The sequence below is a fragment of the Canis aureus genome, chromosome 1 (assembly GCF_053574225.1).
Source record: "Canis aureus isolate CA01 chromosome 1, VMU_Caureus_v.1.0, whole genome shotgun sequence".
NCBI classification, from domain to species: domain Eukaryota; kingdom Metazoa; phylum Chordata; class Mammalia; order Carnivora; family Canidae; genus Canis; species Canis aureus.
In genome coordinates this window covers 89212142-89225697 of record NC_135611.1, presented here as the reverse complement: position 1 = coordinate 89225697, position 13556 = coordinate 89212142, and the positions used below count along the sequence as shown (strand labels likewise).

Sequence of the window (13556 nt, the reverse complement as noted above, 5' to 3'; positions counted from 1 at the left end):
TCTCTTTCTCCGTCTCTCTCTGACAAGTAAATAAAAAAAAATTTTTAACAAACAATGACAAAACTGGTTTTGTCCAAACCACTCTGGACAGGTCCCAGTCCAGAACATCTTATTTATAAATAGCCTGCCATTCTCCCTACTTGAGTTCTCATTCTCTCTCTCTCTCTCTTTCTCTCAAAGTATTTAAAACAATAGCAGTAATAAAGCACAATAGTGTAGTCTGTGCCACTCCTGACAAGTCCCAGTAGAACATCTTATTTATAGATAGATTCTTTCCTTTGGAATTAGTGCAGCAAAGAGTGAAAGGGTTGGGCTGCTTTGTGTAGACAGGACCTAAAAGCATTTGGGTGTTTTAAAATTTATGTGTGTATTTGTTTCCTCCTGCTGCTGTAACAAATTACTGCAATCTTCGTGGCCTAAAACAACACAATTTATTATCTTACAGTTCTGTAAGATAGACATCCAATACATGTCTCAACCAAGCTGAAATCATGATGTCAAAGGGGCTGCATTCCTTTCTGGAAGCTCTAGGGGAGGGTCTACTTCCTTGCCTTTCCCTGCTTCTGGAAGCCACTTAGATTCCTTGGCCCATGGCCCCTTTCTCAATTTCCAAGCCACCAAGGAGCAGTTAGTTATATCTTTTCACACTGTATCTCATTCACCCCCCTTTTTTTACCTCTTCTTTTTTCACTTTTAAGGATTCATGTTACTATATTGGGCCCATCCAGGTAATCCAGGACAATCTCCCTGTCTCAAGCTGATTAGCAACCTTAATTGCACCTACAACCTTGTAATATTGTGCCTTCTAAGGTAACATACTCTTTTAGGCTTCACAAGTTTTGTTAGGACGTGACCATATTTGGAGTCCATCGTTCTGTGTCCTAGAGTAGAATTTAACCGTGTCCTCCTCTGTGCACCTAGAGCACTTTGTCATCCCTGTAGCACGTACTGTCAATCTGAGACTCTGAACAGACACTGATTGAGCTCCTGAGGCGTGGAGAGGAGAGACAGTCTCACATCTGGACTTCCTCGACCTCCTCCTCTTCCTCCTCTCTTTCCCTTCCTGTTCTATTTAACCCCTCCTTTGAATCAATAAGTGTAATAAAGACACCTCCAAGACCTAAATCTCCCTGTGATAAACTTACATAGATAAGAGATTGTTTTACAAGGTGGAAGCATGAAACAGGACTTCTGGTGCTTTCCTCATGATTGAGAAGCAAGGATGGCTCATGGTCCTACTATAACATGAACCAGTCAGTCTTTGAACACAGTTTTTAAAATCCAGTTCTGAGCTCACTGCCAGAGGTAGTCTCCTTCCTTGCCTGTATTATGCATCTCCCACAGTACCATTTGCCCTATTATTTCTTTGGTGTTTACAGAAGCAGGTCATGTTTATGAAGCATGTCCAGAAAAGGGAAATGATAGATGGAAAAATCTCTACATGGGGTATAGAGTCAAGTGATGTCTAGATTGGGATCAAGGGCTAGAAATATGCTGGTGACTTCATATGTACCATGGGACTGGTATTTTTCCAGCATGGAGTTTGGATAAACTTGAATGGATCTTTTTAATATTTCTTTGAAAATGGAACATTAGCTATCCTCAGAGATTTAATCTTGGGCAGAAAATTGGAGTAAGATCATCACCTCCGATGACAGGATTCATCTGTTTTCTTGAAAGTCGAGTGGATATCCTCTGCAGTTTTGCAGTTACTGTTGAAATGAAAATCATCACCGTCACTCAAGGTGGAAATAGCAGAAATGATTAATTTAGAAAAGAGAAGGATTGTGGGGTGGGTGGAAGTGACATTTGTCTGCATTATATTCTTAGAAACTTAGACTGTGAGAGTTGGAAATGCCTCTGAGAAAACTGTTCATTAACATATAAGGAAATAGAAGCGCAAATACTGGAGTTGTTGGCCAAGAGTGTGCTGAGTGCAAGAAGCAGAGCTGGAGCTCTGGGTGCAAGTATCTGGGTCCTCAGCCCTTCTCCATACTTTGCACTTTTTTTGCAGTGTCTTTGACAGCTGCTCAGGGTGACCAGACCAAGCCACTCGCCCCAGAGATGCCCTTCGTATCAATTTTCACTTGGGCATTTCTCAGGCACAGATGGCTCAAACATTCCTTGTGTGGTTTGCCCTTGAGAATCAGAGTGTCATCTGCTGTGGGAACAGCAGCCCCTGGGTTTGTGAGTACGTGTGCATGCCTGTGCGGAAGGCTGAGGAGGTGGGCAGGCTTGTTTGTACACACATGATGCATGATGCCAGCTGCCTTTTTTTTTTTAAGGACCAGGATCCATCATTGGATTTTTTGTTTTACATTTTTTAAATTTTATTTGAGAGAGAGAGAGAGCGTGCACGAATAGGAGGACCAGATGGAGAGGAACAAGCAGACTCTGTGCTGAGCATGGAGCCTGACACAAGACTCGATTTCGCCACCCTGAGACCATGACCTGAGCCAAAATCAAGAGTCAGATGCCTAACCGACTGAGCCACTCAGGCACCCCTTGTTTTTTTCATTTTAAATCACTTCAGTACTAGTGTTTTACATTTGGCTTGATGAAACAAAATGTGAGTTAAAACAACTGTGAAGTTTTAAGACACAGTTCTTGATAAACCTAAAATACACAGCATTCCGTGAACACAAATAGCATATACGCAGACAACATAAGCAGCAACGTATATTCACCATAAAGAAAATGCTGATTTATGTTGGCTTATATTATGATGGTTTTGTACTTCGATGAAGTTGTGGTTTTTCAACCAGGGCTAATTTTTCCTCTCCTCCATTCAGAGCATGTAGGGAGCAAGTATGCGTGGACATACTTTTGATTATGAATTTGGAGGAAGTGATGCTGCTGGCATCTAGGGATAAAGGCCAGGGATGCTGCTGGGCATCATATAGTGCACAGGACAGCCTCGCACATACACAGCAAAGAATTACCGAGTCTACAATGTCAGTGGCAGGGTACCTGGGTGCTCAGTCCGTTAAGCATCTGCCTTCAGCTCAGGTCATGATCCTGGGGTCCTGGGATGGAGTCCCATGTTGAGCTCCCTACTCAGTGGGGGGGGCCTTCTTCTCCCTCTGCCCCCCCACCCCACCCCTCTCTCTCAAATAAAATCTTTCTAAATAAATAAAATAAAATATCAATGGTGCCAAGGTTGAGAAATTATGGCCTAAGGGAATCTATGACTTATCTGATACTTGGGTTTAGACATCTTTTTAGGGAGTTGATTTAGAAATGGCTTTGCTTGTGGAATAAATGTATCAGAAGAGTATGTGGCCTGGAGAAATTTCTGTAGTCTACTTGGGTAAGGGGATCATTTTTCCCAACAGTGGCAGAAGTGCCCCTTTCACTATCTCAGGCTTCTGTTCTTGATGATGGGAATTTAAAAATCAGCTTCCCTCTACCTTTGACATCTATGGATTCTGTGGTCGAGGATTTAGAGGTACTGTTTTCCTTTGGGGTCACCATATAGTTTATATAACCAAACCCAGAATTACAGAAGATGGTTAAGAAAGTCAAGACTAAGGTATGCATCCATTCTTTACCAAAACAGACCAGTCAAGGAACCCAATGGCAGGTGAGGAAGTAGACCTCAATGTGGTCAGATCGTGGCAAAGACCATTATGGCAACAAATACTTGAAGAGGGGACCCTAAAAAAAAAGAAATGACTAGGGGCTGCCAGAGCCCTGCCTGTGTACTGTGTTCTACTTAGGGACTAAGTGTATTAAGGATGATTAGTATTTCCTTGTTCCTTTTTGAATCTTTGAATGAAAATTTCCATATTGTTTGGGGTTTTTCCCTATTGCCAGGTGGTTAAATTCCAAACAAATTAAATCATGGTCTAGAGACATAGGTATTTCCAATAATGCTCATGTAGGGCTGATGGCAGATGGTTTCCCTCCGATGAAAATAACACCCCTTCGCCACAGAAACCTGTAAGTATGAGCAGCTGTGGTGCTTGGTGCCGGGACCACCTGTGTGTCTGGCCGCCCAGCTTGGTGGTGGTCGATGGAAGAGACTGGGACTGCTTTCTCTCACTTCAATTCACAGTGAGATGTTGCCTCTTGGGACAGACTGTTCATTTACTCAGGCAGACTGAAGAGATTTTTTCCCCCAAGCCATATACTTATTGTACCAGGTACGTCCGTTTCACAAGCCAGACTGTTTCTAATCAATCCTCCAGTAGCCTAAAGCCAAGCACTGACAGATGCTAGTGCTGGGAGAGAGGTGGAGTGCTAGTGCCCAGGAACAGATCCTATCAGAGTGGGCCTGAAAGAGCAAAGGGTAGAGGTGTAGGTCAGAAAACAGGTAGAGGGGATCCCTGGGTGGCTCAGCGGTTTAGTGCCTGCCTTCAGCCCAGGGCATGATCCTGGAGTCCCGGGATCGAGTCCCACATCAGGCCACCTGCATGGAGCCTGCTTCTCCATCTGCCTGTGTCTCTGACTCTCTCTGTCTCTGTGTCTCTCATGAATAAATAAATAAAATCTTAAAAAAAAAAAAAAAAAAGAAAGAAAACAGGTAGAGACAAGGTCGAAAATCAGCCAGGCCTTTTGTACAGAGACTCAACATGTAAGAGAACACAGTACAGAAATTTCTAGATAGAGAATTGCTTGGTTATGTGTATCCTGAAAGTTGGCTACTGTAGGGCCTAAGGCGTACCCCTTACCTCAGGGGTGATGCATCCAGAGCCTCATAGAATCTTAGTGTTGAGATGCTCTACCCATCCAATGTCATCTGCTCCATCATTCAGCCAGCACCAAGTTGAGCACTGAGCAAGGTATACAGTTAGTTGGTAGACACACTTATGTCATTGGAGAATGTGGGGTCAGGACAACAGAACCCACCACAGTTTCCTCTAACTGTTACTAGGGAAGGGGGAAGGAAGCACCCCTCCATTGAGCAATAGACTGCGGGTTAGGCACTTCCACTTGTGCTATCCCGCAGGCCATTTATTTGCTAGGGCCATCATGGATCCTTTTAGGCCAGGCCTCTGGAAGACTCATTTGTTGGAGTCAAGTCCAGAGGTTGAAAGACACTGGCTAAGAACAGTCACATCTTCTGACAGTCTAGAAAAGGGTCAGAGTCTGGTGGTGAACTCTGGTGGGAAGAATCCTGAACTAGGTGTTTATCAGTTGATAGCTCTGCAACCAACTCTTTGGCCTTAGGCAACATCAAAATGAACTTATATAATAATGCTCTCTCAAAGTTTAAGAGAAAAGGACCAGGCAGATATAAGCAGCCCTTGGCTGCTACCCAGCTGGCACTTCTGGAAATTGCACATGGGTGAAGAAAAGATTGCTTCCTCTTGCTTCCCTTATGAGAAATGACTATGCTGTTCTCCTTTCTCAGTATCAGTCTTACTCTGAGAGTTGTAATCCAAAGTAGGCAAAATGCAGTTACTTCCTGGTGTATTTTTTAATGGAACAGCTGTAACTGGAAAAAAAAAACCGAACAGGAATATAATGTTGGAATGAAATAGGTTAAACTTTACAAAGCAAGTGACTTCTGCTTGGTGACCATGTATACGAGAAGATAAATTAGAAAGTTTGACTTTCAGAATATTATTTAATTTTGATTTTTAAATTTTATTTATTCATGAGAGACACAGAGAGGCAGAGACACAGGCAGAGGGAGAAGCAAGTGCTCTGCGGGGAGCCCGATGTGGGACTCGATGCCAGGACCACGACCTGAGCTGAAGGCAGACACTCAACCACTGAGCCACCCAGGCATCCCAGACTTTCAGAATTTTATGTGTGGAAGAAATCTTGGCAATCTTCTAGTCAAACGCCTTCATTTATAGGGGAAGGAAATGAGACCCAGCGATGTCCTGGAGCTTTCTCAAAGTAGCTTTCTCACAGCCCCCTGACAGCAGAAGGGGCCCCAAACTTAGATTTTTCTACCTCCTTCCTGATACCAAATGTCTGTTCATGTTTGCAAATTAATATGGCGGGCCTTCTGAAATGAGGGTAAGAGTCTTTGTCTATGAATGTTTTTTTTCTTGTCCCTTTCTACCATTGGTCAAGAAGCTGGTTGGTGGCAGACACTCAACCGCTGAGCCACCCAGGCGTCCCTGGTGGTGTTTTTCTATGGCTTTCCAGAAATATAGGCAGAACTACCAAGCAGAAGTAATAAGTTAACAATTACTATTATGATCATTTCAAATAATTAAGTTGTGAAGGGAGGGATGGCTTCACTTCCCACTCAGAGAGGACAGCTTGATCATAGGAATTTAGAGAGGGACCATTAAAAAAAATCCTCTTACCATCATCCCTCATCCCTTGGGCCTTCCACCTGCTGGTTCAAGACTGTAAGAAGGGTTTAGGACCTGCATGGAAAAAAAGCAGTTAAAGATTGGCAAGCAACACATTGATAGGAAACAATGCTTTTCATTGTCAGTCTATAAAAATCATTATAGTTTTGGTTTGTAAAAGTTATTTTTGTTGTCTTTAGGGTTCTGTCACATGTAACAATCATATCCTTACCTCCTTTTCTTCCTTTCAAATCTTAGATCCCTGAGCTTTGCCTGTTACATAAATCTTATTTATTCCTATACAAATATGTATACACACGTGTCAATATTTTTTCATGATGTTATTTATTCTTATAACACATGTAGGGTATATGTTATACATAAATTATGAGATTGTCTATTATAAGATATCTATGAGATAGATATAAAATTCCCTCTGGCCCACTTACAGAGTCTATCTTGAAAATTAAACTAAGAAGAAGAAAAATTGAAGTGAGGGAAACTTGAATGGAGAAATAAAACTAGTTTTCCTTCCTTCTGGCCTGCTTCTATGTCCTGTATTGTATTCCTCATTTTATCTATGTTTTGTTACAGATCAAGAAACTTACTTAATAAATTGAGGTGACTCATACAAATCTAAGCACAAATGGGAAAAATAAATCCAGGGATCTCTACCCCAGAAAGAAGTTTCATTTCTGGCTTTCTTCTTTTTATTTGGGTAAATGGATGGCCTCCTGTTTTATGAAGTCAAAAAATATACATCCTGAATTAATTGAATGCAGAATAGTAACCAATGGACCTGCCAACACTATCAGAGCACAAGGCACTGGGTTATTTCTCCTCCTTAGCTAAATACGTTCTTCTTTTCATAACTGAAGAGGTCAGTTGGTGGAATGAAGAGGAAAGATTGGAGATGTCTTGGTGTAGGTAATAGAAGAACAATAAGATCTTACTTGCTGCTGGTGTTTGCAGAAGTATAGTAAGTTGTTCTAGAAGTCTTTGCCCCCTTTAAGGAGTTTTAATTATCTAATTCCTAAAACAACAGCAGCTCTGTGTGTGTGTGTGTGTGTGTCTGTCTGTCCATCCATCTGTCTTCATATGCAGCAAGAGCTTTTGCGGGGCAGGAGACCTGGGGCAAGGCTAGAGGTTAGTGGCCTCTCTAATAGGTGGGACTAATATAAGGCCATCAAGGATGGTGGAGACAGTGACATTGCTGAAGGGTTTCCTTTGGTGGGAAGGACTCGGTTGTTGTCATGCACCTGCGCTATGTAGAGCCACTAGACGAGCCTAGATTCTCATTCCTTTTGTAAAGATTTAAAATGCTAACATTGCATTGAAACCTTTCTATTTTGGCACCAACTTGATGCCTCTCAAACTCATGCCCGTGTTTCCCTGCACCTGACCTGACAGAGTTCTGTGAAAATGTCTCCTGGGGACACTCTAAGGGTGAGGCTTGGCCCTGCTCCACCTCCACACCTCTGGGCAAACCATGGATTTGCTGGTCAATGGAGAACATAAATAAAAAGAATAGCAGCTGGCCTGGTTTGGGCCTGGAAATAGGCCCACACAGCCAGGTTAATTCTATGGTCATTAGACTAGCCATAGAATTTAGCTGGGCCTGTGCTAAATCAACTGGCAAAGCTGACATCTCTGTATTTCTGTGTCCCGTCATGATGTTGAATATGATAGTTGGGAACATGGACTTGCATATAAGGGCCAGCTTTGTCACTTCCTCACTATGTAGCTTTGGGTAAGTTTCTCTATCTTTTTCTTTTTAAGATTTCTTGTATTTATTTTAGAGAAAGACCAAGCACCCAAGTGCAAATGGGGGACGTGGGGAGGGGCAGAGGGAGAGAGAGAGAATCTTAAGCAGACCTCTCACTGAGGGCGGAGCCCAAAACGGGGCTTGATCTCACAACCCTGAGATCGTAACCTGAGCTGAAATCGAGAGTTGGCCACTTAACCAACTGAGCCACCCAGGCGCCCCTTGCTTCTCTGTCTGAGCCAGTTTCATCATAGGTAAATCAGAAGTAACAGTTTTACTTCTCGAATAGTTTTGTGAAGATAATACATATCAAGGTGAAAACACCTCTCATGCACTCAGTACAACATCTAGATCACAGTAGGCACTCCAGAAATGTCAGTACCAGCAGAATAATGAAATGATCCCTGTGTGCTCCATTCATTCAGCTTTCCCCAGAAAGAAATGAAGTAGAGGTAGGGCAGGAGATTGCTACCATGTGCAGTAACTCCAGCTACAGATGGCTGAGCACTTCCCACTACAAAGGAGGCCACCCACAAGATCTTTTTTAACTATACAGTGTAAGACTCTAAAGGGACAGGTAGAGAAGTGTCTTTACAACTTCTCTGTATCTCTCCCCAGGTGTGTTTCTCAATCTCCCCTCATTCCCAGGTTGCTGTTACGTGTTTCCCCCAAAAGAGCCCCTCATCCCAATGAGCCAATTATGGAACACATTTCTTTTTTTTTTTTTTTTAATTTATTTATGATAGTCACACAGAGAGAGAGAGAGAGAGAGAGCGCGCGCGGCAGAGACACAGGCAGAGGGAGAAGCAGGCTCCATGCACCGGGAGCCTGACATGGGATTCGATCCTGGGTCTCCAGGATCGCGCCCCTGGCCAAAGGCAGGCGCTAAACCGCTGCGCCACCCAGGGTTCCCTGGAACACATTTCTATTTGCAAAAAAAAAAATGTGAATCTGATATATCTTAGAATTCTTCTAAGGTACTATTTCAAATCTTAACAACTAGAGAAGTACAAATGTGTATTATAGTAAAAAGAAAGAAGAACCATTTCTTAGATAAGAATAGCTACCCTTTCTACACTGTGAAAGCTTATAATTTCAAAAATTAAAAAAAAAAAAATCCTGAGAGCAGACATAGAATTTTACTGCTTCAGAGTTTCTGGTGGCATTATTTTGTAAATGCAGTTGAGCTTTAATTGATATAAAATAATTGAGCGTGGCTACTAGTGTATAACCATAAAGAAATGAAAATTATTAATTTAAAAGCGGATAATACAGCAAACACACAAAAGAGGTGTCCCTTATAGGTGATCAGGAAAATGGGAACCCAACCAGCAAGAGGAGCACAAAATAACAGTATTAATGGTAGCAGTGTTGGTGAGGGCTTGATGACAAGCACGTTCTTCTACTCCGTTGGTGACAGTATTGACAAAATGTCTTAGAATGCATTTTGGCAGTACCTACCAAAAGTATAAATGTACATATCTTTTCCCTCAGCGTTCTAAGCATCTATGCTGCAGAAATACCCAGGAGATAAATGGGCAAGAATATACAAGCAAGGGTGTTCATTGCAGCATTATTTGCTATTAAAAGAGAGAAGAGGGATCCCTGGGTGGTGCAGCGGTTTGGTGCCTGCCTTTGGCCCAGGGCGCGATCCTGGAGACCCAGGATCGAATCCCACGTTGGGCTCCCTGCATGGAGCCTGCTTCTCCCTCTGCCGGTGTCTCTGCCTCTCTCTCTCTCTCTCTCTCTCTCTCTCTCTCTGTGACTATCATGAATAAATAAATAAAATCTTTAAAAAATAAAAAATAAAAAAAAATAAAAGAACAGGAACCCTAATGGCCATCAGTAGAAGAATAGATATAAAACAGTTGTGTTGCATACAAACTATGAAACACTCTGTAACCATGAAAAATAATGAGAATTTGTGTAGATGGACATGTTAGGATATAATGTAGAAAAAAAAAAAGACAAATTGCAGGGGCAGCTGGGAGGCTCAGTCCATTGAGTGTCTGCCTTCAGCTCAGTTCATGATCCTGGGGTCCTGAGATCGAGTCCCACATTGGGTTCCCTGCTCAGCAGGGAGCCTGCTTCTCCCTCTGCCTCTCCCCCTGTTCGTGCTCTCGCTCTCTCTCTTAAATAAAATCTTTTTTAAAAACTCCAGTAGAACTATTCAGTAAGAGCCATTTTTATTCTTTAATAGATATATGTGCACATGTATTTTTGATGTGTAAAGAAAAAAGTATAGAAAGACACACATAAAAGAAGTGATAATAGTTAGCTCTGAAGATCATGTTCACATTTTACTTCCCCTTTTTTCTTTTCAAGAAATGTAGAAAAGACATTTACTACCAAGGTATCCATTAGAGGTGGTGGGCAGGGTGTGGTAGAAGGAGCTGAGTGGTCATGCTTTGGGCATCCATGGTCTTCTCTCTGCTCTTTCTCTCTGTTGTCCTGGGCTTGGGTTCTGAGTTCCTCCAAGGTGCTCCAAGACCACCCTTGACTGCAGGTAGGAGCCACCCATGGATTTACTATCCACCCTGAGCGGGTGTTTGTAGCTCTGCAAACACCTGCCACTCACCACCTGCACACCCACACCCTGATGATTGGAGCTAGCTAGGTCTTTGGCCGTGGTGGCCACTCAGTCTCAGAGTCACAGGCTCCCTGTCCTACTTTCTGTGGTTAAGTTATTGGACTTGTTCTCAATGAGTTACATTGTGGGGTTGTTTTTTGTTTGTTTTTTGTTTTTTTGTTTTTGTTTGTTTGTTTTAATTGAGCAGTGCTGTCTGTGTAGACATTCCTCTTTCAGTTTGAGACCTTTTTGGGTCTGTATCATATTTCAGGTAAAGAACGTCTGCTCCTGTGTTCACAGGTCACCAGCACTTGGAATACAGGTTCAATTATGTATAAAACTCAGAACCGGAATGCCTGTGGCTTACACGGAGTTGAAGTTTGTTTTTCTCATGCACGACAGGATGGAAGTGATTTACTTCCTCTGCAGAGTCATCAGGGGTACAGGTTTCTATCTTGTTCTGCTCCCATCATCTGTGGGCAGCTTCCAGGTTGGATCAGGGAGGGCTGCTTCATCTCCAGCCATCACATCTGCAGAGGACACACTCTGTCCTGATAACAGTGTGACCTGGGAGTTGAACACATCATTTCCTCTCACAACACATTGGTCTGCAATTAGTCACCTGACAATAGTTGATGGCAAGAGAAGCAGGCAAAATACCCAATTAAAATTTCTATTACTGTCTAATAGAGTTTCTTAACATTGGTACTATTTGTGTCTGGGGCTCGATAATTCTTTGTTGAGGGGGCTTTGCTGTGCATTGTATGTTAGCAGCATCCCAGGGCTCTGTCCAAAAGATGTCAATGGGACACACACACACCCCCATTTATGACAACCAGAATTATCTCCAGACACTGCCAGGTGTCCCATGTGGGACAAAATCAACCCTTGTTGAGAATAGCTGCTCAATAAGAAGGGCAAATAGGTACTGCAGACAACTAGCATCATCTGCCATTGGCATTGTGGTGTCCCCTCCCCAAAGCAGTGCTTAGCACTAATATATTTTACCTTTAAAATCAACAACTCCCTTACGGGAAACAATACTCTTAAGACGAGGTGAAACTTGGTTTTTGTTGATTCTAGACAGATGAAAAATTAATCCCTTTTTATTTTTACCTTTTGAATCTAAACTTGTATCAAATAAATAATATTTTAATTTATTTTAGAGAGCACACAAGCAAGGGGAGGGGCAAAGCGAGGGGGAGAAGGAATCTCAAGCAGACTCCCTGCTGAGCGCTGAGCTTGATGTAGGGCTGGATCTCACAACCCTGAGATCATGACTTGAGTTGAGACGAAGAGCTAGCTGCTTAACTGACAGAGCCACCCAGGTGCCCCAATAATATTTTTATTTGAATGTACAAACAAATGAAACTTTCTTCCCTAGTGTATATAGTGTTAAGGTTATTATACTGTTCCCCACTGATGATGAATATCTCGGTGTATGCTGTAATATTTTGAAAGGATAACATGGCAGCATTCATGATGCTGTTCTGTCCTAAATCAAAAATTTCATCTGCACTTGATGGTATATCTCCTTTAAGGGCAATTAAGAGTATATAATTTACCACTGCTGAATACCTAAAGAGTATGGTGTTTTTCTGTTAATGAGAAGCATTCGCTTAATATGCTTTTCCATTCCAATGAGAGAATTCCACTGCCAATCATATAAATAAGGTAGAGATCATTTAAAAGAAACCATGAAACACCTTACCTTTGTTCTACCTTTTCCATCACATTTAGAGACTCAAACCTTCCTTCCAACAAGTGGATACACAGAGATTTTGTTAAAAGACTGCTTAGTAATAAAAGAAAATTAAACATAAAGCGAGTCTGTCTTGGGCATCTTACAAGGTTGTTTAGTGCCCAGTATGTCACAATGACCTTGTTGTGAGGCGGTTTCTCCATGTGGAAGCTCTGCGCAGGCACAGGGTAGGAACATAATTATTCTTACTCATTATCTCCAGCATTCTGATTTTCAAAATTGTAGAAGGCTGCAGAAATTATATAAGAAAAGTAGTTTCCAACTATGACAGTAACAGAATACCACAAAAGTCATTTGTGAAACCACACCTACTGGGAGAAGGGAGACAAGATGTCTAGCTGCTCAATGATCAAAGATTGCATGGAGAGAATCACAGTGGAAGTGGACCTAGGGCATAGGTGGGAAGCCAAAAGGAGAATGGAGAAGGATGACACTGAAGGCATGGGGACACGCCTAGGTTTTAGTTAAGGTTGTAGGACCTATGGTGTGGCCAGGACAGCAAGCCGTCCACTGGAGTCTGTGTTCCCTCTTCTAGAGGAGAGCTAGCCCTTCTAGAGGAGAGGAAGCCAGCTCTCCTCGAGTCCCGGTGAGGCAGTGTAACTGATCTTTGCTGGTGGACTGTACGTGGGTCTTTCCCTAGAGGGTCTGGACAGTGAATGGATGACACATTCAGATTGAGTGATTTGAGGAGACTTTACAGAGGACACTGTTGGCAAAGGTATGGGGAGAATATAAGGAAACTACAGGGAACAGCAAGGTATCTTGAGACTAGTACATACCTCGTTGCCTCCCTTAGGCCTGAGAGGTTAAGAGAGTGGTAGTTTCTAGAACACAAAATAGGAGTTATCTGGAGATTCCTATAAGAAAGGAGCTCTAACTTTCAGGATGTACCTGTCCACATCAGATTCCTCATAGGAACAAAGAAGGGAGTAAACACTGGCATCACTCTCAAACTTCCCATACATTACTGTGGAGGTGTCCCATTGGTTTTTATTGCTAGACTTCCCAAATACATTTTTAACAATCTATAACTGGAGATGAGCAGAGGACCTTTAATTCTGGGAGTCACCTGAAGAGTCATAGACCTACCCTAAATTTTATCCTAGGGCAAGAGAAAGAAGATCTAACCCCAGAATAAGTTTAGAAAAGCAATGGGAGACAAAGTTGATGATAATTACATTTCACGAGGGTGTAGCTGTTACA

The 13556-nt window shown here is 42.4% G+C and overlaps 1 protein-coding gene and 1 long non-coding RNA gene across 7 annotated transcripts in view; one reads left to right on the top strand and one right to left on the bottom strand.

Moving 5' to 3' along the window:
• The window catches only part of LOC144319676 (uncharacterized), a 30953-nt gene extending 18472 nt beyond the window's left edge, over positions 1-12481 (bottom strand). Inside the window, exons 1-3 of the long non-coding RNA XR_013385434.1 lie at positions 12303-12481; positions 6270-6332; positions 1647-1712 (exon numbers count right to left, since the gene is read on the bottom strand). This is a non-coding gene — a long non-coding RNA (uncharacterized LOC144319676). The remainder of the gene's footprint in view (positions 1-1646; positions 1713-6269; positions 6333-12302) is intronic.
• The window catches only part of PIP5K1B (phosphatidylinositol-4-phosphate 5-kinase type 1 beta), a 300319-nt gene that overhangs the window by 139925 nt on the left and 146838 nt on the right, over positions 1-13556 (top strand). The window lies entirely within an intron of this gene.